The sequence below is a fragment of the Phyllobates terribilis genome, unplaced genomic scaffold, assembly GCF_046119375.1.
Source record: "Phyllobates terribilis strain yellow unplaced genomic scaffold, ASM4611937v1 Scaffold_9__5_contigs__length_417890890, whole genome shotgun sequence".
NCBI classification, from domain to species: Eukaryota; Metazoa; Chordata; class Amphibia; order Anura; family Dendrobatidae; genus Phyllobates; species Phyllobates terribilis.
The window spans coordinates 142465850-142490959 of NW_027362769.1; the positions used below are offsets into that span (position 1 = coordinate 142465850).

At 47.0% G+C, this 25110-nt stretch overlaps 1 protein-coding gene across 3 annotated transcripts in view; it reads left to right on the forward strand.

Moving 5' to 3' along the window:
* CCDC148 (coiled-coil domain containing 148) overlaps positions 1-25110 on the forward strand; it is a 226862-nt gene that overhangs the window by 59984 nt on the left and 141768 nt on the right. Inside the window, exon 1 of one of the 3 annotated variants that reach the window (XM_073647137.1) lies at positions 15276-15360. The exons of the other annotated variants lie outside the window; for them this stretch is intronic. The gene's annotated coding sequence lies outside the window, so the exon portion shown is untranslated. Of the gene's footprint in view, positions 1-15275; positions 15361-25110 lie in introns of those variants that run through there. 3 annotated transcript variants of the gene reach the window in all.

Consider the following 25110-nt stretch of genomic DNA (forward strand, 5'->3'; position numbering starts at 1 on the left):
ATGTCATTAGTCAACACCCCTCCTCATTACAGAGATGCACATCACCAGATTTACTTAATTGGTAGTTGACTCTCAAGCCTCTGCAGCTTGGAGTAGGACAACATGTATAAAAAGTATCATGTGATCAAAATACTCATTTGCCTAATAATTCTGCACGCGGTGTATACACGAGCACAGCAAAACGTCACATAAGCCCAGCGCTAAAATTACACATACACAGGGCTCATGTCACACAAGCACAACCCACACATCTTGTGTACACAGCACTCATGTCACATAATCACAACCCTCACATCATGTGTACACAGCGCTCATGTCACACAAGCAAAACCCTCACATCATGTGTACACAGCACTCATGTCACACAAGCACAACCCTCACATCATGTGTACACAGCGCTCATGTCACACAAGCAAAACCCTCACATCATGTGTACACAGCGCTCATGTCACACAAGCAAAACCCTCACATCATGTGTACACAGCGCTCATGTCACACAAGCACAACCCACACATCTTGTGTACACAGCACTCATGTCACATAATCACAACCCTCACATCATGTGTACACAGCGCTCATGTCACACAAGCAAAACCCTCACATCATGTGTACACAGCACTCATGTCACACAAGCACAACCCTCACATCATGTGTACACAGCGCTCATGTCACACAAGCAAAACCCTCACATCATGTGTACACAGCGCTCATGTCACACAAGCAAAACCCTCACATCATGTGTACACAGCGCTCATGTCTCACAAGCACAACCCTCACATCATGTGTACACAGCGCTCATGTCACACAAGCAAAACCCTCACATCATGTGTACACAGCGCTCATGTCACACAAGCAAAACCCTCACATCATGTGTACACAGCGCTCATGTCACACAAGCAAAACCCTCACATCATGTGTACACAGCGCTCATGTCTCACAAGCACAACCCTCACATCATGTGTACACAGCGCTCATGTCACACAAGCAAAACCCTCACATCATGTGTACACAGCGCTCATGTCTCACAATCACAACTCTCACATCATGTGTACACAGCGCTCATGTCACACAAGCAAAACCCTCACATCATGTGTACACAGCGCTCATGTCTCACAAGCACAACCCTCACATCTTGTGTACACAGCACTCATGTCTCACAATCACAACTCTCACATCATGTGTACACAGCACTCATGTCACACAAGCACAACCCTCACATGATGTGTACACAGCGCTCATGTCACACAAGCAAAACCCTCACATCATGTGTACACAGCGCTCATGTCTCACAAGCACAACCCTCACATCTTGTGTACACAGCACTCATGTCTCACAATCACAACTCTCACATCATGTGTACACAGCACTCATGTCACACAAGCACAACCCTCACATGATGTGTACACAGCGCTCATGTCTCACAAGCACAACCCTCACATCATGTGTACACTGCGCTCATGTCACACAAGCAAAACCCTCACATCATGTGTACACAGCGCTCATGTCACACAATCACAACCATCACACTATGTGTTCACAGCACTCATGTCACAAAAGCACAACCCTCACACTATGTGTACACAGCGCTCATGTCACACAAGCACAACCCTTACATCATGTGTACACAGCGCTCATGTCACACAAGCACAACCCTAACATCATGTGTACACAGCGCTCATGTCACCCAAGCACAACCCTCACATCATGTGTACACAGCACTCATCTCACCCAAGCACATCATGTGTACACAGCGCTCATGTCACACAATCACAGCACACACATCATGTGTACACAGCGCTCATGTCACCCAAGCACATCATGTGTACACAGCGCTCATGTCACACAATCACAGCACACACATCATGTGTACACAGTGCTCATGTCACACAATCACAGCATACACATTATGTGCACAGTGCGCTGATGTCACCCAAGCACAACCTCACATCATGTGTACACAGCGCTCATGTCACACAATCACACATCATGTATACACAGCGCTCATGTCACACAAGCACAACCCTCACATCTTGTGTACACAGCGCTCATGTCACACAATCACAACCCTCACATCATGCGTACACAGCGCTCATGTCACCCAAGCACAACTCTCACATCATGTGTACACAGCGCTCATGTCACACAAGCACAACCCTCACATCATGTATACACTGCGCTCATGTCACACAAGCAAAACCCTCACATCATGTGTACACAGTACTCATGTCACATAATCACAACCCTCACATCATGTGTACACAGCGCTCATGTCACCCAAGCACAACTCTCACATCATGTGTACACAGCGCTCATGTTACACAATCACACATCATGTATACACAGTGCTCATGTCACACAATCACAACCCTCACATCATGTATACACAGTACTCATGTCACATAATCACAACCCTCACATCATGTGTACAAAGCGCTCATGTCACCCAAGCACAGCACACACATCATGTTTACACAGCGCTCATGTCACACAAGCACAGCCCTCACATCATGTGTACACAGCGCTCATGTCACCCAACCACAGGGCACACATCATGTATACACAGCGCTCATGTCACACAATCACAACCCTCACATCATGTGTACACAGCGCTCATGTCACCCAAGCACAACTCTCACATCATGTATACACAGCGCTCATGTCACACAATCACAGCACACACATCATGTGTACACAGCGCTCATGTCACCCAAGCACAACTCTCACATCATGTGTACACAGCGCTCATGTTACACAATCACACATCATGTATACACAGTGCTCATGTCACACAATCACAACCCTCAGATCATGTGTACACAGCGCTCATGTCGCACAATCTCAGCGCACACATCATGTATACACAGCGCTCATGTCACCCAAGCACAACCCTCACATCATGTGTACACAGCGCTCATGTCACCCAAGCACAACCCTCACATCATGTGTACACAGCGTTCATGTCACCCAAGCACAACCCTCTCATCATGTGTACACAGCGCTCATGTCACCCAAGCACTGCGCGCACATCATTTGTATACAGCGCTCGTCACCCAAGCACAGCGCGCACATCATGTGTACACAGCGCTCATGTCACACAAGCACAACCCTCACATTATGTGTACACAGCGCTCATGTCACCCAAGCACAGCACACACATCATGTGTACACAGCGCTCATGTCACCCAAGCACAACCTCACATCATGTGTACACAGCGCTCATGTCACGCAATCACAGCACACACATCATGTGTACACAGCGCTCATGTCACCCAAGCACAACCTCACATCATGTGTACACAGTGCTCATGTCACACAAGCACAACCCTCACATTATGTGTACACAGCGCTCATGTCACCCAAGCACAACCCTCACATCATGTGTACACAGCACTCATGTCACCCAAGCACAACCCTCACATTATGTGTACACAGCGCTCATGTCACCCAAGCACAACCCTCACATCATGTGTACACAGCGCTCATGTCACACAAGCACAACCCTCACATCATGTGTACACTGCGCTCATGTCACACAAGCACAACCCTCACATCATGTGTACACAGCACTCATGTCACACAAGCACAACCCTCACATTATGTGTACACAGCGCTCATGTCACCCAAGCACAACCCTCACATCATGTGTACACAGCGCTCATGTCACACAAGCACAACCCTCACATCATGTGTACACTGCGCTCATGTCACACAAGCACAACCCTCACATCATGTGTACACAGCACTCATGTCACACAAGCACAACCCTCACATCATGTGTACACTGCGCTCATGTCACACAGGCACAAACCTCACATCATGTGTACACAGCGCTCATGTCACCCAAGCACAACCCTCACATCATGTGTACACAGCGCTCATGTCTCACAAGCACAACCCTCACATCATGTGTACACTGCGCTCATGTCACACAGGCACAAACCTCACATCATGTGTACACAGCACTCATGTCACACAAGCACAACCCTAACATCATGTGTACACTGCGCTCATGTCACACAGGCACAAACCTCACATCATGTGTACACAGCGCTCATGTCACACAAGCACAACCCTCACATCATGTGTACACAGCGCTCATGTCACCCAAGCACAACCCTCACATCGTGTATACACAGCGCTCATGTCACCCAAGCACAACCCTCACATCATGTGTACACAGCGCTCATGTCACACAAGCACAACCCTCACATCATGTGTACACTGTGCTCATGTCACACAATCACAACCCTCAGATCATGTGTACACAGCACTCATGTAACCCAAGCACAACTCTCCCATCATGTATACACTGCGCTCATGTCACACAATCACAGCACACACATCATGTATACACAGCGATCATGTCACACAAGCACAACCCTCACATCATGTGTACAACGCGCTCATGTCACACAAGCACAGTGCACACATCATGTGTACACAGCGCTCATGTCACACAAGCACAACCCTCACACTATGTGTTCACAACGCTCATGTCACACAAGCACAACTCTCACATCATGTGTACACAGCACTCATGTCACCCAAGCACAACCCTCACATCATGTGTACACAGCGCTCATGTCACCCAAGCACAACCCTTACATCAAGTGTACACAGCACTCATGTCACACAAGCACAACCCTCACACTATGTGTTCACAACGCTCATGTCACACAAGCACAACTCTCACATCATGTGTACACAGCACTCATGTCACCCAAGCACAACCCTCACATCATGTGTACACAGCGCTCATGTCACCCAAGCACAACCCTTACATCAAGTGTACACAGCACTCATGTCACACAAGCACAACCCTAACATCATGTGTACACAGCGCTCATGTCACACAATCACAACCATCACACTATGTGTTCACAGCACTCATGTCACACAAGCACAACCCTCACATCATGTGTACTCAGCACTCATGTCACCCAAGCACAACCCTCACATCATGTGTACACAGCGCTCATGTCACCCAAGCACATCATGTGTACACAGCGCTCATGTCACACAATCACAGCACACACATCATGTGTACACAGTGCTCATGTCACACAATCACAGCATACACATTATGTGTACAGTGCGCTCAAGTCACCCAAGCACAACCCTCACATCATGTGTACACAGCGCTCATGTCACACAATCACAGCACACACATCATGTGTACACAGTGCTCATGTCACACAATCACAGCATACACATTATGTGTACAGTGCGCTCATGTCACCCAAGCACAACCCTCACATCATGTGTACACAGCGCTCATGTCACACAATCACAGCACACACATCATGTGTACACTGCGCTCATGTCACACAAGCTCCACCCTCACATCATGTGTACACAGCGCTCATGTCACACAATCACAACCCTCACATCATGTGTACACAGCGCTCATGTCACCCAAGCACAACCCTCACATCATGTGTACGCAGCGCTCATGTCACACAATCACACATCATGTGTACACTGCGCTCTTGTCACACAATCACAACCCTCAGATCATGTGTACACAGCGCTCATGTCACACAATCACAGCACACACATCATGTATACACAGCGCTCATTTCACCCAAGCACAACCCTCACATCATGTGTACACAGCACTCTTGTCACCCAAGCATAACCCTCACATCATGTGTACACAGTGCTCATGTCACCCAAGCACAACCCTCACATCATGTGTACACAGCACTCATGTCACCCAAGGACAACCGCACATTATGTGTACACAGCGCTCATGTCACACAATCACACATCATGTATACACAGCGCTCATGTCACACAATCACAACCCTCACATCATGCGTACACAGCGCTCTTGTCACCCAAGCACAACCCTCACATCATGTGTACACAGCGCTTATGTCACACAAACAAAACCCTCACATCATGTGTACACTGCTCTCATGTCACCCAAGCACAACCCTCACATCATGTGTACACAGCACTCATGTCACCCAAGCACAACCTCACATCATGTGTACACAGCGCTCATGTCACCCAAGGACAACCGCACATTATGTGTACACAGCGCTCATGTCACACAATCACACATCATGTATACACAGCGCTCATGTCACCGAAGCACAACCCTCACATCATGTGTACACAGCGCTCATGTCACACAAGCACAACCCTCACATCATGTGTACACAGCGCTCATGTCACACAAGCAAAACCCTCACATCATGTGTACACATTGCTCATGTCACATAATCACAACCCTCACATCATGTGTACAAAGCGCTCATGTCACGCAAGCACAGCACACACATCATGTTTACACAGCGCTCATGTCACCCAAGCACAACCCTCACATCATGTATACACAGCGCTCATGTCACACAAGCACAGCGCGCACATCATGTATACACAGCGCTCATGTCACCCAAGCACAACCCTCACATCATGTATACACAGCGCTCATGTCACACAAGCACAGCGCGCACATCATGTATACACAGCGCTCATGTCACACAAGCACAGCGCGCACATCATGTGTACACAGCGCTCATGTCACCCAAGCACAACCCTCACATCATGTATACACAGCGCTCATGTCACACAATCACAACCCTCACATCATGTGTACACAGCACTGATGTCACACAATCACAGCACACACATCATGTGTACACAGCGCTCATGTCACCCAAGCACAACTCTCACATCATGTGTGCACAGCGCTCATGTCACCCAAGCACAACCTCACATTATGTGTACACAGCGCTCATGTCACCCAAGCACAACCCTCACATCATGTGTACACAGCGCTCATGTCACAAAATCACAGCACACACATCATGTGTACACTGCGCTCATGTCACACAAGCTCCACCCTCACATCATGTGTACACAGCGCTCATGTCACATAATCACACATCATGTGTACACTGCGCTCTTGTCACACAATCACAACCCTCAGATCATGTTTACACAGCGCTCATGTCACACAATCACAGCACACACATCATGTATACACAGCGCTCATGTCACCCAAGCACAACCCTCACATCATGTTTACACAGCGCTCATGTCACCCAAGCACAACCCTCACATCATGTATACACAGCGCTCATGTCACCCAAGCACAACCCTCTCATCATGTGTACACAGCGCTCATGTCACACAATCACACATCATGTGTACACTGCGCTCTTGTCACACAATCACAACCCTCAGATCATGTTTACACAGCGCTCATGTCACACAATCACAGCACACACATCATGTATACACAGCGCTCATGTCACCCAAGCACAACCCTCACATCATGTTTACACAGCGCTCATGTCACCCAAGCACAACCCTCACATCATGTATACACAGCGCTCATGTCACCCAAGCACAACCCTCACATCATGTTTACACAGCGCTCATGTCACCCAAGTACAACCCTCACATCATGTATACACAGCGCTCATGTCACCCAAGCACAACCCTCTCATCATGTGTACACAGCGCTCATGTCACACAAGCACAACCCTCACATCATGTATACACAGCGCTCATGTCACCCAAGCACAACCCTCTCATCATGTGTACACAGCACTCATGTCACCCAAGCACAACCCTCACATCTTGTGTACACAGCGATCATGTCACACAATCTCAGCACACACATCATGTATACACAGTGCTCATGTCACACAATCACAGCACACATATCATATGTACACAGCGCTCATGTCACACAATCACAGCACACACATCATGTATACACAGCGCTCATGTCACCCAAGCACAACTCTCACATCATGTGTGCACAGCGCTCATGTCACCCAAGCACAACCTCACATTATGTGTACACAGCGCTCATGTCACCCAAGCACAACCCTCACATCATGTGTACACAGCGCTCATGTCACAAAATCACAGCACACACATCATGTGTACACTGCCCTCATGTCACACAAGCTCCACCCTCACATCATGTGTACACAGCGCTCATGTCACCCAAGCACAACCCTCACATCATGTGTACACAGCGCTCATGTCACACAATCACACATCATGTGTACACTGCGCTCTTGTCACACAATCACAACCCTCAGATCATGTGTACACAGCGCTCATGTCACACAATCACAGCACACACATCATGTATACACAGCGCTCATGTCACCCAAGCACAACCCTCACATCATGTTTACACAGCGCTCATGTCACCCAAGCACAACCCTCACATCATGTATACACAGCGCTCATGTCACCCAAGCACAACCCTCTCATCATGTGTACACAGCGCTCATGTCACACAAGCACAACCCTCACATCATGTGTACACAGCGATCATGTCACACAATCTCAGCACACACATCATGTATACACAGTGCTCATGTCACACAATCACAGCACACATATCATATGTACACAGCGCTCATGTCACACAATCACAGCACACACATCATGTATACACAGCGCTCATGTCACCCAAGCACAACCCTCACATCATGTGTATGCAGCGCTCATGTCACACAATCACACATCATGTGTACACTGCGCTCTTGTCACACAATCACAACCCTCAGATCATGTGTACACAGCGCTCATGTCACACAATCACAGCACACACATCATGTATACACAGCGCTCATGTCACCCAAGCACAAACCTCACATCATGTGTACACAGCACTCATGTCACCCAAGCACAACCCTCACATCATGTGTACACAGCGTTCATGTCACCCAAGCACAACCCTCTCATCATGTGTACACAGCGCTCATGTCACCCAAGCACAACCCTCACATCATTTGTATACAGCGCTCGTCACCCAAGCACAACCCTCACATCATGTGTACACTGCGCTCATGTCACACAAGCACAACCCTCACATCATGTGTACACTGCGCTCATGTCACACAAGCACAGCCCTCACATCATGTGTACACAGCGCTCATGTCACACCGCACAACCCTCACATCATGTGTACACAGTGCTCATGTCACCCAAGCACAACCCTCACATCATGTATACACAGCGCTCATGTCACATAATCACAACCCTCACATCATGTGTACACAGCGCTCATGTCACATAATCACAACCCTCACATCATGTGTACACAGCACTCATGTCATACAAGCACAACCCTCACATCATGTGTACACAGCACTCATGTCATACAAGCACAACCCTCACATCATGTGTACACAGCGCTCATGTCACATAATCACAACCCTCACATCATGTGTACACAGCGCTCATGTCACATAATCACAACCCTCACATCATGTGTACACAGCACTCATGTCATACAAGCACAACCCTCACATCATGTGTACACAGCGCTCATGTCACATAATCACAACCCTCACATCATGTGTACACAGCCCTCATGTCACATAATCACAACCCTCACATCATGTGTACACAGCGCTCATGTCCGCAATCACAGCACACACATCATGTGTACACAGAGCTCATGTCACCCAAGCACAACCTCACATGTGTACACAGCGCTCATGTCACACAAGCACAACCCTCACATCATGTGTACACAGCGCTCATGTCACACAAGCACAACCCTCACATCATGTGTACACAGCGCTCATGTCACACAAGCACAGCGCGCACATTATGTGTACACAGCGCTCATGTCACACAATCATAGCACACACATCATGTATACACAGCGCTCATGTCACCCAAGCACAACCCTCACATCATGTGTACGCAGCGCTCATGTCACACAATCACACATCATGTGTACACTGCGCTCTTGTCACACAATCACAACCCTCAAATCATGTGTACACAGCGCTCATGTCACACAATCACAGCACACACATCATGTATACACAGCGCTCATGTCACACAAGCACAACCCTCACATCATGTGAACACAGCGCTCATGTCACAAAATCACAGCACACACATCATGTGTACACTGCGCTCATGTCACCCAAGCACAACCCTCACATCATGTGTACACAGCGCTCATGTCACACAATCACACATCATGTGTACACTGCGCTCTTGTCACACAATCACAACCCTCAGATCATGTGTACACAGCGCTCATGTCACACAATCACAGCACACACATCATGTATACACAGCGCTCATGTCACCCAAGCACAACCCTCATATCATGTTTACACAGCGCTCATGTCACCCAAGCACAACCCTCACATCATGTATACACAGCGCTCATGTCACCCAAGCACAACCCTCACATCATGTATACACAGCGCTCATGTCACCCAAGCACAACCCTCTCATCATGTGTACACAGCGCTCATGTCACACAAGCACAACCCTCACATCATGTATACACAGCGCTCATGTCACCCAAGCACAACCCTCTCATCATGTGTACACAGCACTCATGTCACCCAAGCACAACCCTCACATCTTGTGTACACAGCGATCATGTCACACAATCTCAGCACACACATCATGTATACACAGTGCTCATGTCACACAATCACAGCACACATATCATATGTACACAGCGCTCATGTCACACAATCACAGCACACACATCATGTGTATGCAGCGCTCATGTCACACAATCACACATCATGTGTACACTGCGCTCTTGTCACACAATCACAACCCTCAGATCATGTGTACACAGCGCTCATGTCACACAATCACAGCACACACATCATGTATACACAGCGCTCATGTCACCCAAGCACAAACCTCACATCATGTGTACACAGCACTCATGTCACCCAAGCACAACCCTCACATCATGTGTACACAGCACTCATGTCACCCAAGCACAACCCTCACATCATTTGTATACAGCGCTCGTCACCCAAGCACAACCCTCACATCATGTGTACACAGCACTCATGTCACCCAAGCACAACCCTCACATCATTTGTATACAGCGCTCGTCACCCAAGCACAACCCTCACATCATTTGTATACAGCGCTCGTCACCCAAGCACAACCCTCACATCATTTGTATACAGCGCTCGTCACCCAAGCACAACCCTCACATCATGTGTACACTGCGCTCATGTCACACAAGCACAACCCTCACATTATGTGTACACAGCGCTCATGTCACCCAAGCACAGCACACACATCATGTGTACACTGCGCTCATGTCACACAAGCACAACCCTCACATCATGTGTACACAGCGCTCATGTCACACCGCACAACCCTCACATCATGTGTACACAGCGCTCATGTCACCCAAGCACAACCCTCACATCATGTATACACAGCGCTCATGTCACATAATCACAACCCTCACATCATGTGTACACAGCGCTCATGTCACATAATCACAACCCTCACATCATGTGTACACAGCCCTCATGTCACATAATCACAACCCTCACATCATGAGTACACAGCACTCATGTCACACAAGCACAACCCTCACATCATGTGTACACAGCGCTCATGTCCGCAATCACAGCACACACATCATGTGTACACAGAGCTCATGTCACCCAAGCACAACCTCACATCATGTGTACACAGCGCTCATGTCACACAAGCACAACCCTCACATCATGTGTACACAGCGCTCATGTCACACAAGCACAACCCTCACATCATGTGTACACAGCGCTCATGTCACACAAGCACAGCGCGCACATTATGTGTACACAGCGCTCATGTCACACAAGCACAGCGCGCACATCATGTATACACAGCGCTCATGTCACCCAAGCACAACCCTCACATCATGTGTACGCAGCGCTCATGTCACACAATCACACATCATGTGTACACTGCGCTCTTGTCACACAATCACAACCCTCAAATCATGTGTACACAGCGCTCATGTCACACAATCACAGCACACACATCATGTATACACAGCGCTCATGTCACCGAAGCACAACCCTCACATCATGTGTACACAGCGCTCATGTCACCCAAGCACAACCCTCACATCATGTGTACACAGCGTTCATGTCACCCAAGCACAACCCTCACATCATGTGTACGCAGCGCTCATGTCACACAATCACACATCATGTGTACACTGCGCTCATGTCACACAAGCACAACCCTCACATCATGTATACACAGCGCTCATGTCACCCAAGCACAAACCTCACATCATGTGTACACAGCGCTCATGTCACCCAAGCACAACCCTCACATCATGTGTACACAGCGTTCATGTCACCCAAGCACAACCCTCTCATCATGTGTACACAGCGCTCATGTCACCCAAGCACTGCGTGCACATCATTTGTATACAGCGCTCGTCACCCAAGCACAGCGCGCACATCATGTGTACACTGCGCTCATGTCACACAAGCACAACCCTCACATTATGTGTACACAGCGCTCATGTCACCCAAGCACAGCACACACATCATGTGTACACAGCGCTCATGTCACATAATCACAACCCTCACATCATGTGTACACAGCACTCATGTCATACAAGCACAACCCTCACATCATGTGTACACAGCGCTCATGTCACATAATCACAACCCTCACATCATGAGTACACAGCACTCATGTCACACAAGCACAACCCTCACATCATGAGTACACAGCGCTCATGTCACGCAATCACAGCACACACATCATGTGTACACAGCGCTCATGTCACCCAAGCACAACCTCACATCATGTGTACACAGCGCTCATGTCACACAAGCACAACCCTCACATCATGTGTACACAGCGCTCATGTCACACAAGCACAACCCTCACATCATGTGTACACAGCGCTCATGTCACACAAGCACAGCGCGCACATTATGTGTACACAGCGCTCATGTCACACAATCATAGCACACACATCATGTATACACAGCGCTCATGTCACACAATCACACATCATGTGTACACTGCGCTCATGTCACACAATCACACATCATGTGTACACTGCGCTCTTGTCACACAATCACAACCCTCAGATCATGTGTACACAGCGCTCATGTCACACAAGCACAACCCTCACATCATGTGTACACAGCGCTCATGTCACACAAGCACAGCGAGCGCGCACATTATGTGTACACAGCGCTCATGTCACACAATCACAGCACACACATCATGTATACACAGCGCTCATGTCACCCAAGCACAACCCTCACATGATGTGTACAGAGCGCTCATGTCACCCAAGCACAACCCTCACATCATGTGTACACACCGCTCATGTCACCCAAGCACAACCCTCACATCATGTGTACACAGTGCTCATATCACACAATCACAGCACACACATTATGTGTACACAGCGCTCATGTCACACAAGCACAGCATGCACATCATGTATACACAGCACTCATGTCACACAATCACAGCGCACACATCATGAGTACACAGCACTCGCGTCACACAAGCACATCACACGCATCATGTATACACGGCACTCACGTCACACAAGCACAGAGCATGTATCATGTGTACACAGCGCTCATGTCACACAAGCACAACACACACATCATGTGTACACCGCGCCTATGTTACACAAACACAGCGCGCACATCATGTGTACACCACGCCTATGTTACACAAGCAGAGCGCACACATCATGTGTACACCGCGCCTATGTTACACAAGCACAGCGCACACATCATGTGTACACCGCGCCTATGTCACACAAGCACAGCGCGCTCATCATGTATACTGTTACGCTCACGCCCGGACTGACTGGCGTGAGCGTGATTAGTGATCCCTCTGTACCATGAACTGAGGAGTGCCTGGAGGGGCGTAACTAAGTATCAACCCGATCTGACCAATGTCACTCGGCGGCTCAGTCGACTCCATGAACCAGGGAGGAACCGAGCAGAGGGACCAGATGCTACTACAGGTCAGACCCCGGTCACAGCTGTTGACCCACACCGGGGAATGCAGGAACAGGCAGGTTAAACTGGCATATTGACTGGTGGGTACTGGCAGGCACAGCTGGTATGCAGACAGGTGGATATTGACAGGCACAGCTGGTATGCATACGGGCACTGGCAGGCACGGCTGGCATGCAGACAGGTGGGCACAGGGAGGCACGGCTGGCATGCAGACAGGCGGGTACTGTCAAGTAGGAACGTAGGCAGGATAGGGACCAGTACAGACTGGGATACAGGAACAGAGCCGCAGGTGCGGTAAACAAGTAAAGCAGAGCAAAACCGCAGATGCTGTGAACAAGCAAAGCAGAGCAAAACCCGCAGATGCGGTGAACAAGCAAAGCAGAGCAAAACCGCAGATGCGGTGAACAAGCAAAGCAGAGCAAAACCCGCAGATGCGGTGAACAAGCAAAGCAGAGCAAAACCGCAGATGCGGTAAACTAGCAAAGCAGAGCAAAACCCACAGATGCAGTGAACAAGTAAAGCAGAGCAAAACTGCAGATGCTGTGAACAAGCAAAGCAGAGCAAAATCCGCAGATGCGGTGAACAAGCGAAGCGGAGCAAAACCGCAGATGCGGTGAACTAGAAAAGCAGAGCAAAACCCGCAGATGCGGTGAACAAGCAAAGCAGAGCCAAACCGAAGATGCGGTAAACTAGCAAAGCAGAGCAAAACCCGCAGATGCGGTGAACAAGCAAAGCAGAGCAAAACCGCAGATGCGGTGAACAAGCAAAGCAGAGCAAAACCCGCAGATGCGGTGAACAAGCAAAGCAGAGCAAAACCCGCAGATGCGGTGAACAAGCAAAGCAGAGTAAAACAAGCAGATGCGGTGAACAAGCAAAGCAGATCAAAACCGCAGTTGCGGTGAGCAAGCAGAGCAAAGCAAAACCCGCAGATGCGGTAGACAAGACAGGGCTCTGTTCACATGGAACAGACTGGAGAACACAAGAAGATAGCTGGAACACAGGAGTTAGATACAGAAGGAGGGAAACAGAATGAGCAGAACCAGATACACACAGGGTACTTACAATGAAGTAGCGAGTGGACACAAAACTCACAAACAGAAGTACAGAGACAACGAGTTGGAGTTAGGTGCAGGTTCAGGTACTGCAGGAAAAAGGGAAGATACAGACATAGAGACAAACAAGTAACGGACTAGGACACTGTTCAGACAGAGCCTGAACCAGGAACAAGATACAGGAACAAGCCTGGGAACTCAGCCCCCAGGGTGGCAGAAACTGCCTAGAAGTCACAGGTACAGGTAGCGGCACTGGGTACTCAGCCCCCAGGGTGGCTGAACAGACTAGATACGGGACTGGCCTGGCAACTCAGTTGCAAAGACAAACTGAGTGAAGCTGTTGCTCAGGCTCCTCCTGCTGGGTGGAGGGGGTTTAAGTATCCAGTGACTCACAGCAATAGGCTAGGGACGCATTAGGACTGTGCACACAGTAGCTATAAGAAACGAGCAGAAAGCCGCACCGACGCCCTAAGCAATCAGACAAGAGACATGGACACAGCAGGAACTGAAACAAAGAGTGCAGCATGGACTGACAGGTAAGATTGTGGTCTTGCATGGTGGGAGGTGGTGCACCATGCAAGCACGCCACCAGGAATGTTACATATACACAGTGTTCACATCACAAAAGCACAACCCTCACATCATGTGTACACCGCGCTTACATTATACAAGCACAGCGCACGCATCATGAATACACAGCACTAGTGTCACACAAGCACAGCGCATGCATCATGTATACACAGCACTCATGTCACACAATCACAGCACACACATGTGTACACAGCGCTCATGTCACACAAGCACAGCATGCACATCATGTATACACAGCACTCATGTCACACAATCACAGCGCACACATCATGAGTACACAACACTCACGTCACACAAGCACAGAGCATGTATCATATGTACACAGCACTCACGTCACACAAGCACAACACACATCATGTATTCACAGCACTCACGTCACACAAGCACAGCGCATACATCATGTATACACAGCGCTCTCATCACACAAGCACAGCGCACACATCATGTATACAGAGCATTCATGTCACAAGCACAGTGGACATTTCATGTGTACACAGCCCTCACGTGACACGTCACGCAGAGTTCACACATGTGTACACCGCTCACGTCACAAATGCACACATCATGTATACAGAGCACTCCTGTCACACAAGCACGACACACACATCATGTATTCACAGCACTCACGTCACACAAGCACAGCACACACATCATGTATACACAGCGCTCACGTCACACAAGCACAGCGCACACATCATGTATACAGAGCACTCCCGTCACACAAGCACAGCACACACATCATGTATTCACAGCACTCACATCACACAAGCACAGCACACACATCATGTATACACAGCGCTCACGTCACACAAGCACAGCACACACATCATGTATACACAGCACTCACATCACACAAGCACAGGGCACACATCATGAGTACACAGCACTCACGTCACACAAGCACAGCGCACACATCATGTATACACAGCACTCACATCACACAAGCACAGCGCACACATCATGTATACAGAGCACTCCCGTCACACAAGCACAGCACACACATCATGTATACACAGCGCTCACGTCACACAAGCACAGCACACACATCATGTATACACAGCGCTCACGTCACACAAGCACAGCACACACATCATGTATACACTGAGCTCACGTCACACAAGCACAGGGCACACATCATGAGTACACAGCACTCACGTCACACTCGGCACAAAAACAGCCCACATGTTTCACTGCACTCATCTTACAAGGTAAGCGCACACATCACATGAGCTTAGGACACATGCTGGACATATACATTAGACAAGCACAAACCCAATATAAACATGTCAGTAATACAATCACAGTGGTATAAATACTTGCAGCATCCAGTGCTGATCTCCAACATTAGTCAGCCCCACCCTCTGACAGTAATAAGTCACAATGCTGTTTAAAATGAATTGTGAACTTCCCTGGGCAATAGACTACCATGGATCGGGGCCAAAGTATCCCTTATAACAATATATTTGTGAAGGGCCCCCTCCCCTCTGGGTCCCTGTGCAGTTGCATCATCTGCACACACTATATGTCCCTCCTGGTGGATGCAGCTACTTTGTGCACATAGGTATTCCCCAAAGGAAATTGTGCCGCCCTGAAATGACTGCTGGGCATGGGTTGGGAGCCTGTGAGATATTTGACCAATTGATAGGACGTTATCACAGTCGGACACAACACCGCTGACTGAATTACTGCACGTGCTGGTGATCAGAGTGCTCAACATAGGAACGTTTTACTGCAAACATGAAAAAACTATTAGGTCAGTCTAAAACCCTTTTGAAGTGGAGCTGTCATCGTTTTGCACAATACAAACAGAATATACTATTAGATCTCTTATACTGACAAGGCTGGTGTATTTCCTTTGAAAATTTTTATCAGAATGCCTGTATACTAAACTAAGCATCTCATGAGTCCAAGTGTCTTTAGTCCATGCCCACCCAACCTGACTGACAGCTGCGGCTTGCACTGGGCAGTGTGAGATGACAGAAGCAGCAGGGAGGAGGGACACTGGTGAGCTGTCAATCAGGCTAGGTAGACAGAGAATCAGCAGGGAGGAGGGGCACTGAGGAGATGTAAGTCAGGCTATATGGCTGGAGATTCAGCAGCAGTGAGGAGGGACACTGATGAGATGTAAGTCAGGCTAGGTGGATGGAGATTCTCAGCAGGGAGGAGGGGCACTGAGGAGGTGTCAGTCAGGCTAGGTGGATGGAGATTCTCAGCAGGGAGGAGGGGCACTGAGGAGATGTCAGTCAGGCTAGATGTCTGGAGATTCAGCAGCAGTGAGGAGGGACACTGAGGAGATTTAAGTCAGGATGGGTGGATGGAGATTCTCAGCAGGGAGGAGGGGCACTGAGGAGATGTCAGTCAGGCTAGATGGCTGGAGATTAAGCAGCAGTGAGGAGGAACACTGATGAGATGTAAGTCAGGCTAGGTGGATGGAGATTCTCAGCTGGGAGGAGGGGCACTGAGGAGATGTCAGTCAGGCTAGATGGCTGGAGATTCAGCAGCAGTGAGTAGGGACACTGAGGAGATTTAAGTCAGGATGGGTGGATGGAGATTCTCAGCAGGGAGGAGGGGCACTGAGGAGATGTCAGTCAGGCTAGATGGCTGGAGATTAAGCAGCAGTGAGGAGGAACACTGATGAGATGTAAGTCAGGCTAGGTGGATGGAGATTCTCAGCTGGGAGGAGGGGCACTGAGGAGATGTCAGTCAGGCTAGATGGCTGGAGATTCAGCAGCAGTGAGGAGGGACACTGATGAGATGTAAGTCAGGCTAGATGACTGGAGATTCAGCAGCAGTGAGGAGGGGCACTGATGAGATGTCAGTCAGGCTAGATAGCTGGAGATTCAGCAGCAGTGAGGAGGGACACTGATGAGATGTCAGTCAGGCTAGATAGCTGGAGATTCAGCAGCAGTGAGGAGGGACACTGATGAGATGTAAGTCAGGCTAGATGGCTGGAGATTCAGCAGCAGTGAGGAGGGGCACTGAGGAGATGTCAGTCAGGCTAGATGGCTGGAGATTCAGCAGCAGTGAGGAGGGGCACTGAGGAGATGTCAGTCAGGCTAGATGGCTGGAGATTCAGCAGCAGTGAGGAGGGGCACTGATGAGATGTAAGTCAGGCTAGGTGGATGGAGATTCAGCAGCAGTGAGGAGGGGCACTGATGAGATGTAAGTCAGGCTAGGTGGATGGAGATTCAGCAGCAGTGAGGAGGGGCACTGAGGAGATGTCAGTCAGGCTAGGTGGATGGAGATTCAGCAGCAGTGTGGAGGGACACTGATGAGATGTAAGTCAGGCTAGGTGGATGGAGATTCAGCAGCAGCGAGGAGGGTCACTGAGGAGCTGTCAATCAGGCTAATTGGATGAAAATGAAGTTGAACTTTCATAAAGGATTATACTGCCATTCTGACATGGATTTTCCGAGTAATTTCTAATATTTGCAGTGTGTATTTTGAAATTTGGTGACAGACATGCTTTAAAGTCACAGTATGGTGATGTCCCTGTAAATTAAACAGCGAGTCTGCAGGTATCAGATGGCCAACAAAGCTGCACCCAATAACTGTTACGTGTCCAATGTGAATTATTATTACTTTTTTATGTAAAAAATAAGGAGCTATCCTGCGATGCAAATGTGCAGTAAGGAGGGGGGCAAATACTATTTTAGAGCTCTGTACTGTCAGCTTGTATAGATCTTTTTCTTCTATACGTTCTCTATTTCTGGTGGGTTTGTTATTACGCGTGCGGCCTCGTAGCTGTAGATCGCTGTGTGAGCTACCTGTGTGCGGCATTAGCTTTACAGGATCTGAGAACGATTTCCTCATTTGTGTTAATTATGCTCATTCATTTGTTATGATTGTACTCCTGGCCACGGGTGGTGCGGCGTTGTCTCTCTGAAGGACTACGTGCAGATCAGTTGCGCAGGGCAACACACAACTCGGCTCGTTATCGGAGTTTTAATTAAAGATTACGCAACTAATTATGCTTTAAATACATCTGGAAAATTGCCACGCAAGTTTTTGATTACATAAGCATCGAGTTCTACTTTCTTATAAACTTTCCAATTAATTTACATAGGGTTATAGGTTTTCACAGTGGACTATCGTGTAGAAACGTATTTCGCTGTACAAAAATAAATATTAGCACCGTAAAATGTAAGTATAGTAAATAATGAAAAACGTGATTTCAGATTGACGAATACAATTAAAAGAAGGAATGAAAACACCATTGTAAATTGTGGCTTCATTGTACTTAACTATTGGGAGCACCTGAATATCAAACTGAACAGGATCACCAACACTTTTAGTAAACTTTATAATGGGTCTACACATCTACATAAAAACAAAATCTTAAAGGGAATCTGTCAGCAGATTTGTACTACCCAATCTGAAAGCAGCATAATGTAGGGGCAGAGACCCTGATTCCAGTAATATGTCACTTAATTTACTGGTTGCTGTAGTTTTGATTAAAAACTGATTTCTCTGCTGCAGATCTAGCTGTTCTCTCAATGCTGAGCTCTGTATAACCCGGCCCACAACACTGATTGGCTGCTTTCTGTGTATACTGTGCATAGGCAGAAAGCTGCCAATCAGTGGTGTGGGCGGAGTTATACAGCGCTCATGATTATGGAGGATGACATGGCAAAAGGTTTACTATTCCTATAGCAATAATCTCCCGCTGATAAAATAGTGATTTTATAAAACCTACAGCAAGCAGCCCAGTAAGTGACACATCACTGGAATCAGGTTCGCTGCCCCTGCATTATGCTGCTGTCAGATTACACAGTGAAAACCTGGTGACACAGGTATTTTTTTTGCACAGCTGAAGATACACTATTATTTTTTGGGCTGATAGTCGTCCATTGTATGGACATGTTTGCCCTTTTTTTGTAAATCAGTATTCACCCTGTAGAGAAACATTGAATTTGACAAATTATAACATAAGGGCAATACTACATGTCTGGTCCTGGTATTTGATTTAAACTAAATGTAAATCTTGTTTGTATCCTGTGATGTCTTTGTTGTAAAATAAAAAGAAAAAAGGTAATAAAATCCCAAAATCAGCAACAAAGGCTGCATGGGCAGTTTTAGGTATTGGGGCAGCGTTTGTTAACATGTAGGTCTTAGGCTATGTTCACACATCATGGTTTTTTTTTTGCTTCACAAATCTGCAGCAAAACTTTATCTTCGGGGCATTTTGTTCCGTATTTTTCTTGCAGTTTTGTTTTTTTTCAGCATTTTTTTTCACTGTCCTTCTGTCTCTATTTATGCATGTGCATAAAGTTCTGTGAAAAAAAGAACCCCATTATATTTTGCTATCAAAAAACGCTGAAAAAACGCTGATGCAAATTTTGGTTCATTTTTTCAGCCTTTTTTTCACCACCCATTATGTCCTATGGGTGAAAAAACGCTGAAAGAAGTGACATGCCCTACTTTCCAAAAAAGGCTGCAAGGCACAAAATACGCAACAACAAGAAAAACATGATGTGTGAACAGAAAATTCTGGTTTATCACAGACTTTGCTGGTACTGCAAAAGGAAGCTGAAAATTTGCTTAAAAATCTGCAGCAAAAAACGCTGAAAAAAACATGGTGTGAACATAATCTTAGGCCTAGTGCCCACAATGCAGAAATGCATATTTTTTCCGCTTCTCCCTGGCAGGCAAAACGCATGCGGATTTTACATGCGTTTTTCCCGCCAGGTAGAAGCGTTTGTGAAGCGTCTTTGTATGCATTTCTGCATGCGGGTTATCAAGCGCTTTTCCAAGCGATTTTAGCATCACTTGGAAAAGTGCTTGACAACTTGTTCACACAATATAAATCCATGCAACTGGCATGTCTTGTGCGGCTCGCGGTGGTGTGAAGGACCTGCCGTGACGTCATTGAGTCATGTGACAGGTCACATGACTCAATGACGTCATGGCAGGTCCTTCACAACACCGCGACCCATACAGCAGACCAGACGGAGGGGAGAAAACACCGGGAGGACATCAGAAGGGGAGTATAATCTTTTTTTTTTTATTTTTTACCATTCTTCTTCTTTTTTTTTTTGACTAACTTGGTCACACTACTAATAAAGAATAACTTTTATTTTTTATTTTAAATTCTTTTTTTAACAGGTTCTATGGTACCCGGGCCCGGAGGAGAGTCTCCTCTCCTCCAGGCCTGGGTACCATCCGCACATTGAACCGTGTGATATCCGCATGTTCAGATGCAGTGATGCGGATGCCACGTGGTCCAATGCAAGTCAATGGCGGCAATTACGCTGCATGTCCGCAAAATTAATGGACATGCTGCGTATTTTTCCGCAATGATAATCTGCAGCGGAAATTTTCGCAGCATATGCACAGCACATGCGGATTATCATTGGGGACCGTGGGGCACGTATTACCAAGCGTTTTTTAAGCGTTTTCGCTGCGGAAATTCTGCGGCAAAAACGATTGAAAAACGCATAGTGGGCACGCAGCCTTAGAGTGAAGAATGTCTAAAACAACTCCACACTTTTATAGCAATAACTTTTGGTAAAGATGCCACCAATGAAAACACACACAGAATAGACATCAGTTTTGCTTTTGGCTGCATATCTGCTATCAAAGCCTCACACAATAAATAACTTTATTTTTTTGCTATTTATGCCACCTTTTATACTAGAGTCCTTTTGTGATATTTAAAAAAAAAAAAGTCACATTTCACATATACAGTGCTGGCCAAAAGTATTGGCACCCCTGCAATTCTGTCAGATAATACTCAGTTTCTTCCTGAAAATGATTGCAATCACAAATTCTTTGGTCTTATTATCTTCATTTAATTTGCTTGCAAGGAAAAAACACAAAAGAGAATGAAGCAAAAATCAAATCATTGATCATTTCACACAAAACTCCAAAAATGAGCCGGACAAAAGTATTGGCACCCTCAGCCTAATACTTGGTTGCACAACCTTTAGCCAAAATAGCTGCAAACAACCGCTTCCGGTAACCATCAACGAGTTTCTAACAATGCTCTGCTGGAATTGTAGACCATTCTTTTTTGGCAAACTGCTCCAGGCCCCTGATATTTGAAGGGTGCCTTCTCCATCCTGCCATTTTGAGATCTCTCCACGGGTGTTCTATGGGATTCAGGTCTGGACTCATTGCAGGCCACCTTAGAAGTCTCCAGTGCTTTCTCTCAAACCATTTTATAGTGCTTTTGGAAGTGTGTTTTGGGTCATTGTCCTGCTGGAAGACCCATGACCTCTGAGGGAGACCCAGCTTTCTCACACTGGGCCCTACATTATGCTGCAAAATTTGTTGGTAGTCTTCAGACTTCATAATGCCATGCACACGGTCAAGCAGTCCAGTGCCAGAGGCAGCAAAGCAACCCCAAAACATCAGGGAACCTCCACCATGTTTGACTGTAGGGACCGTGTTCTTTTCTTTGAATGCCTCTTTTTTTTTCCTGTACACTCTATGTTGATGCTTTTTCCCAAAAAGCTCTACTTTTGTCTCATCTGACCAGAGAACATTCTTCCAAAACGTTTTAGGCTTTCTCAGGTAAGTTTTGGCAAACTCTAGCCTGCCATTTTTATGTCTCGGGGTAAGAAGTGGGGTCTTCCTGAGTATCCTACCATACAGTCCCTTTTCATTCAGACGCCGACGGATAGTACGGGTTGACACTGTTGTACCCTCGGACTGCAGGGCAGCTTGAACTTGTTTGGATGTTAGTCGAGGTTCTTTATCCACCATCCGCACAATCTTGCGTTGAAATCTCTCGTCAATTTTTCTTTTCCGTCCACATCTAGGGAGGTTAGCCACAGTGCCATGGGCTTTAAACTTCTTGATGACACTGCGCACGGAAGACACAGGAACATTCAGGCCTTTGGAGATGGACTTGTAGCCTTGAGATCGCTCATGCTTCCTCACAATTTGGTTTCTCAAGTCCTCAGACAGTTCTTTGGTCTTCTTTCTTTTCTCCATGCTCAATGTGGTACACACAAGGACACAGGACAGAGGTTGAGTCAACTTTAATCCATGTTAACTGGCTGCAAGTGTGATTTAGTTATTGCCAACACCTGTTAGGTGCCACAGGTAAGTTACAGGTGCTGTTAATTACACGAATTAGAGAAGCATCACATGATTTTTCAAAGGGTGCCAATACTTTTGTCCACCCCATTTTTTAGGTTTGGTGTGGAATTATATCCAATTTGGCTTTAGGACAATTCTTTTTGTGTTTTTTTTCATTGAAGACAAAATAAATGAAGAGAATAATACCAAAGAATTTGTGATGACAATCATTTTCAGAAAGAAACTGAGTATTATCTGACAGAATTGCAGGGGTGCCAATACTTTTGGCCAGCACTGTATGACCTAATGAACTGCTGACGGAATAAACGTATTTCTGCATATACATTGTATGAAAATATTCTCAGGATTACAGAACAGGAGAAGGACTTGTGTATTCTGCTTACTGTCATGCGTCTCAATTCAAACCTTTGATCCTGTGTTCTGTGGTCGGCGTTTCTTTCCACTGAGCCTCAGCAGATACACTTTTTCTTTGGGTGTTTTAGTTCTGTTCTCTTTGTTTCTGTTGGTTTGGGGTAACAGGTGTTTTTCATTTACTCTGTTTGTCTGCCCTATCACCTTTTGGTTGCAGCTGTAGATACCTTCCCCTACTGGTGTTTCCTGCTGGTGATAGTCTTTATTTCTGATTCCTTTATTTTTTAGGAAATTTATACTCTAGTGATTCTAGGAGCTGCTAAGGACATTCAGGATGAGCCGCCGTTGAGTGGGGGCGCTATTTCGTTTTTTTTAGGGTGCTAACCTCCGCGGTCACGCAGGGACAGACCAGAATCAGAGGAGGGCTTTTTCCTAGTCTGAACAGGGATTTGTCAGGTTCAGGTTTATTTCCCCCTGGCTTCTAACTAACCATGTGAATGTGCTTTAGCAGTCTTAACAGTTACATATAAGCTAAGCAGCAGTACTCAATGTCAGGCTGCAGCTGCAAAAGCAAACATGATTTTAGGGTGTGATCAATACAAAAAACTGGCACATGATTTATTGCTTCCAAAGACCTCGCAAAGAACAAGGGCTCATTCATTATGTGAGGAGGAAAAGCGATTCCACCAGCTAAATAGGAAAGGGTTCTTTACAGTTAGAGCAGTCAGACTGTGGAATACCCAACCATAAGACGTAGTAATGGCAGATACTATATCAGCATTTATGGGGCCACATGCTTTTCTCACAACAAATGGCTTTGTGGGTTATAAATGATCAAGCATCTTTTTATTTTATAAAAAGAACAGCAAGCAGTCCAGTAAGTGACACATCGCTGGAATCAGGGTCTTTGCCCCTATAGAATCATAGAATCATAGAATGTAAGAGTTGGAGGGGACCTCCAGGGTCATCGTGTCCAACCCCCTGCTCAAAGCAGGATTCACTAAACCATCTCAGACAGATGTCTGTCCAGCCTCTGTTTGAAGACTTCCATTGAAGGAGAACTCACCACCTCTCGTGGCCGCCTGTTCCACTCATTGATCATCCTCACTGCCAAAATGTTTTTCTATCAAATCTGTATTTTCTCCCTTTCAGTTTCATTCCATTGCTTTTCGTGTTTCCATGTGCAAATGAGAGTAAGGATGATCCGTCTACACTATGACAGCCATTCAGATATTTGTAGACCGCTATTAAGTCTCCTCTTAGCCTTCTTTTTTGAAAGCTAAACCTTCCTGGTTCCT